Below are 6,000 nucleotides of genomic sequence, written 5' to 3' on the forward strand. Positions count from 1 at the left end.
CAAGTGTACGGTGCTCACTTTATATTATTTTGGATTACAAATATTTGCACTGTAAAAATGATAAACAAAAGAAATCGTATTTTTCAATTCACCTCATATAAGTACTGTAGTGCAATCTTTTTATCATGAAAGTGCAACTTACAAATGTAGTTATTCTGTTACATAACTGCACTCAAAAACAAAAACAATGTAAAACTTTAGAGCCTACAAGTCAACTCAGTCCTACTTCTTGTTCAGCCAATCGTTAAGAGAAATACGTTTGTTTACATTTAAAGGAGATAATGCTGCCCTCTTCTTAATTACAAGGTCACCTGAAAGTGACATTCGCATGGCACCTGTTGTAGTTGGCGTCACAGGATATTTCTGTACCGGATGTGCTAAAGATTCATATGCCCCTTCATGCTTTGGCCACCATTCCAGAGGACATGCTTCCATGCTGATGACGCTTGTAAAAAAAATAATGCATTACTTAAATTTCTGACTGAACTCCTTGGGGGAGAATTGCATGTCTCCTGCTCTGTTTTACCCACATTCTGCCATATATTTCATGTTATAGCAGTCTCAGATGATGACCCAGCACATGTTGTTTGTTTTACAAACACTTTCACTGCAAATTTGACAAAATGCAAAGATGATATCAATGTGAAATTTCTAAAGATTGCTACAGCACTCGACCCAAGATTTAAGAATCTGAAGTGGCTTCCAAAATCTGAGGGGGATGCATGCTTTCACAAGTCTTAAAAGAGCAACACTCTGATGCGGAAACTACAGAACCCAAACCACGGAAAAAGAAAATCAATCTTTTGCTGATAGCATCAGACTCAGATGATGAAAATGAATATGCGTTGGTCTACATTGCTTTGGATGGTTATCAAGCAGAACCCATCATCAGCATGGACGCATGTCCCCTGGCATGTTGGTTGAAGCATTAAGGGACATAAGAATCTTTAGTGCATCTGGTATGTAAATATCTTGCGACACTAGCTACAACAGTGTCATGCAAATGCCTGTTCTCACTTTCAGGTGCCAGTGTAAACAAGAAGCAGGAAGCATTATCTTCTGCAAATGTAAACAAACTTGTTTGTCTAAGCAATTGGCTGAACAAGAAGTAGGACTGAGTGGACTTGTAGGCTCTAAAGTTGTACGTCGTTTTATTTTTGAATGCAGGGGTTTTTTGTACATAATTCTACATTTGTAAGTTCAACTTTCATGATAAAGAGATTGCACTACAGTACTTGTATTAAGTGAACTGAAAAATACTATTTCTTTTGTTTTTTACAGTGCAAATATTTGTAATCAAAAATAAAGTGAGCATTGTACACTTTGTATTCTGTGTTGCAATTGAAATCAATATATTTGAAAATGTAGAAAACGTCCAAAAATATTTAAGTAAATGGTATTCTATTATTGTTTAACCACATGATTAATCACGCGATTAATCGCGATTAATTTTTTTAATCACATGATTAATCGTGATTAATTTTTGTAATCGCTTGACAGCCCTATTTAATTTTATTAAAGTCATTTAAAAGGCGTGAAATCAAATGAAACATTCTGTTTTCGGTCAAGTGAAACACTGTTTGACCTAAAACTACTACTTGCTACTTTTTTCTGGAAATGCCAGCAAACCAAAAATTTGTTATTTGCACAACTCTGGTAAGCAGCACTTGAGCTTTTAACCTCCATCCCTCAACCCGCTTTGGCAGGCTAGCACCTCAAGATTAAAGCACCACTTAACTCAAGCTAATGATTTGTGTGTATGGACACAAATCAGGTTGGGGCAAAACTAGTTATAGCTCAAGTTAACAATGCAGTGAAGAGAAGCCCTAAGTTATGAGGGCTTTGATTCTGGTTTGTTTATTTTAGGTGTTGTGGGAGTGATCAGAAGTAATAAGTAATGTTTTAATATAGAAAGAGAAAAAAAAACAAGTACATATTGTGATGTTGCACTCCATAAGACTTTATGGAAATATGCTTATAGACTCAGACTTTAAGGTCAGAAGGGACCATATGATCATTATGATCATCCTGCACAATGCAGGCCACAGAATCTCACCCACCCACTCACTCCTGCAATAAACCTCTCACCTATGTCTGAGCTACTGAAGTCCTCAAATCATGGTTTAAAGACTTCAAGGTGCAGAGAATCCTCCAGCAAGTGACCCGTGCCCCACGCTGCAGAGGAAGGCAAAAACCCCCCAGGGCCTCTTCCAATCTGCCCTGGAAGAAAATTCCTTCCCAACCCCAAATATGGCGATCAGCTGAACCCTGAGCATGTGGGCAAGACTCACCAGCCAGATACCCAGGAAAGAATTCTCTGTAGTAACTCAGATCCCATCCTATCTAACATCCCACCACAGGCCACTGGGCCTATTTACCATGAATAGTCAAAGATCAATTAATTGCCAAAATCAAGTTATCCCATCATACCACCTCCTCCATAAAGTTATCGAGCTTAATCTTGAAGCCAGATAGATCTTTTGCCCCCACTGGAAGGCTGTTCCAGAACTTATGAATGTATATATGACATAACTGGAATATGTTTTATGCTACATATGCCATGTAACATATCTATGTAAAGGTTATGATCTACTGAATATATTCATCCTATTTGTACGCGTATGTCATTGTTGTATTCGAAGTTATGAATATTGGCTGTATACTTGTTCAATTTTAAATAGCTTTCGTAAGGCATTTGGTCAGCTTCTTTAGAAAGGAATTTGCAAGTTAAGTGCCCAATCAAGAAGCACTTAACAGACAATGGATCTTGGAAGGCTCCAATCCACATAAGAAGTCTACATGAGGACATTCAAGGTAGCATGTGAACCAAGGCTGCTACTTGTAAGTTCTGAGTCATGCATGGACATTTGACTTGCCCATGTGACTCCAAAACTCCATCTTGTAGCTGAAATTCTACACAGGGGGAGGGAGGGATCTCCACCCACAAGAGAAAGTCCATTTAAACCCCTGGGAGACACCTCCATTTTGTCTTCAGCTGGCTCAAGAGATAGCCTGAAAGAAACTGGAACAAAGGACAGTAACTACAGGGGGTGTGAGTGGTTGCTGGACCCAGACTAGAAAAGACTAGTCTGTAAAAGGAAGCTTACTGGAATTCCTCTGAGGGTGAGGTTTTATCTGTATTCAGTTTTCTTACTGTAGTAGACATAGAACAAAGTGAATTACCAAGCGAACTAAAATAGAACACACAAGTCTGTCTGTTACTACTTGGAACCACTTAAATCCTACTTTCTGTATTTAATAAAATCACTTTTTACTTATTAATTAACCCAGAGTATGTATTAATATCGGGGGCGGGGGCAAACAGCTATGCATATCTCTCTATCAGTGTTATAGAGGGCGAACAATTTATGAGTTTACCCTATGTAAGCTTTATACAGGGTAAAACAGATTTATTTGGGGTTTGGATCCCACTGGGAGTTGGGCATCTGAGTGTTAAAGACAGGAACACTTCTTTAGCTGCTTTCAGTTAAGCCTACAACTGTTAGGGGACATGGTTCAGACCTGGGTCTGGGTTTGCAGCAGGCTAGCAGATCTGGCTCACGCCAGGCAGGGCACTGAAGTCCCAAGCTGGGAGGGCAGGGAAAGAAAGGGCAGAAATAATCTTGGAATATCAGTTGGCAGCTCTAAGGGGGTTTCTGTGGGGTTTCCGTCACACATATCCAAATAAATAAATAAATAAAGCTGCATGGAGAGGGAGAGAAGGTGGATTCGCTAAACCCCAAAATGGGCAGAGACAAGGGATTATGAAACTGGTCTCCAGTATTAGAAGCTCACTCTAGCCTAGCTGTTCAGTCACTCTAGGCGGTTACTAGCTGAATGAGTTTGATCCTGGTAAAAAACTAAGCTTCGATGAGGATTTAGTGCTGATTAGTTTAAGGATTTTTGCCAGATACCACCTGGTCCCGCATTTTACAAAGCGGTGACTATTTCATACAATATTGATACTGGAATTCTAAATTAAAGTGTTCTTTTTCAGGAGATCTCAAATTAAATTATTCTGATACTTGTAATGAATTCCTTTCTGTCATAACAACAGCCATACTGGGTCAGACCAATGGCCTATATAGCCCAATATCCTGTCTTCCAACAGTGGCCAATGCCAGGTGCCCTAGAGGGAATGAATAGAACAGGTAATCATCAAGCGATACATCCCCTGTCACCCATTCCCAGCTTCTGGCAAACAGATGCTAGGGACACTATCCCTGCCCCACCTGGCTCATAGCCATCGATGGACCTATCCTCCATGAATTTATCTAGTTCTTTTTTTAACCCTGTTGTAGTCTAGGCCTTCACAACATCCTCTGGCAAAGAGATCCACAAGTTGACTATATGTTGTGTGAAGAAATACTTCCTTTTGTTTGTTTTAAACCTGTTCCCTTTTAATTTCATTTGGTGACCCCGAGTTCTTGTGTTATGAGAAGGAGTAAATAATCTTCCTATTTACTTTCTCCACACTAGTCATGATTTTATAGACCTCTATCATATCCTCCCCCCTTAATGTCTCTTTTCCAAGATGAAAAGTCCCAATCTAACTAATCTCTCCTCATACAGGAGCTATTATACCCCTAATAATTTTTGTTGCCCCTTTCTGAACCTTTTCCAATTCCAATATTTCTCTTTTGAGATGGGGCAACCACACCTGCATGCAGTATTCAAGATGTGGGCACACCATGGATTTATATAGAGGCAATATGATATTTTCTGTCTTATTGTCTATCCCTTTCTTCATGATTCACAACACTCTGTTCGCTTTTTTGACTGCCACTGCACATTGAGTGGATGTTTTCAGATAACTATCCACAATGACTGCAAGATCTCTTTCTTGAGTGGTAACAGCTAATTTAGACCCCACCATTTTATATGTATAGTTGGAATTATGTTTTCCAATGTGCATTATTTCGCATTTATCAACACTGAATTTCATCTGCCATTTTGTTGCCCAGAAACCCAGTTTTGAGAGATCCTTTTGTAGTTCTTTACAGTCTGCCTGGGACTTAACCATCTTGAGCAATTTTATATCTTCTGGATATTTTGCCACCTCACTGTTTACCCCTTTTTCTAGATCATTTATGAATATGTTGAATCAGAGTGGTCCCAGAACAGACCCCTTGGGGACACCACTATTTACCTCTCTCCATTCTGAGAACTGAGCGTGTAGTCCGACCCTTTGGTTCCTATCTTTTAACCAGTTACCAATCCATGAGAGGACCTTCCCTCTTATCCCATGACAGCTTACTTTGCTTAAGAGCCTTTGGTGATGGACCTTGTCAAAGGCTTTCTGAAAATTTAGAGTACACTATATCTACTGATTCCCCCTTGTCCACATGCTTGTTGATCCCCTCAAATAATTCTAGTAGATTGGTAAGGCATGATTTCCTTTTACAAAAACCATGTTGGCTCTTTCACAACAAATTATGTTCATCTATGTGTCTGATAATTCTCTTCTTTACTTCAGTTTCAACCAATTTGCCCAGAACTGAGGTCAGTCTTACCAGCCTGTAATTGCTGGGACCACATCTGGAGCCCTTTTTAAAAATTGGCATCAGATTAGCTATCCTCCAGTCATTTGGTACAGAAGATGATTTAAATGATAGGTTACAAACCACAGTTAGTAGTTCTGCAATTTCACATTTGAATTCCTTCAGATCTCTTGGGTGAATACCATCTGGTCCTGGTGACATATTGTTGCTTAATTTATCAATTTGTTCCAAAACCTCCTTCAATGACACCTCAATCTGGGACAGTTCCTCAGATTTGTCACCTAAAAAGAATGGCTCAGGTTTGGGAATCTCCCTCACATCCTCAGCCATGAAGACTGAGGCAAAGAATTAATTTAGTTTCTCCACAATGGCCTTATCATTCTTGAGTGCTCCTTTAGCATCCCGATTGTCCAATGGCTCTACTGGTTGTTTAGCAGGCTTCCTGCTTCTGATGTACTGAATTTTTTTTTTTTTTTGCTATTACTTTTTGAGTCTTTGG

Source organism: Natator depressus, chromosome 1 (assembly GCF_965152275.1).
Source record: "Natator depressus isolate rNatDep1 chromosome 1, rNatDep2.hap1, whole genome shotgun sequence".
NCBI classification, from domain to species: Eukaryota; Metazoa; Chordata; order Testudines; family Cheloniidae; genus Natator; species Natator depressus.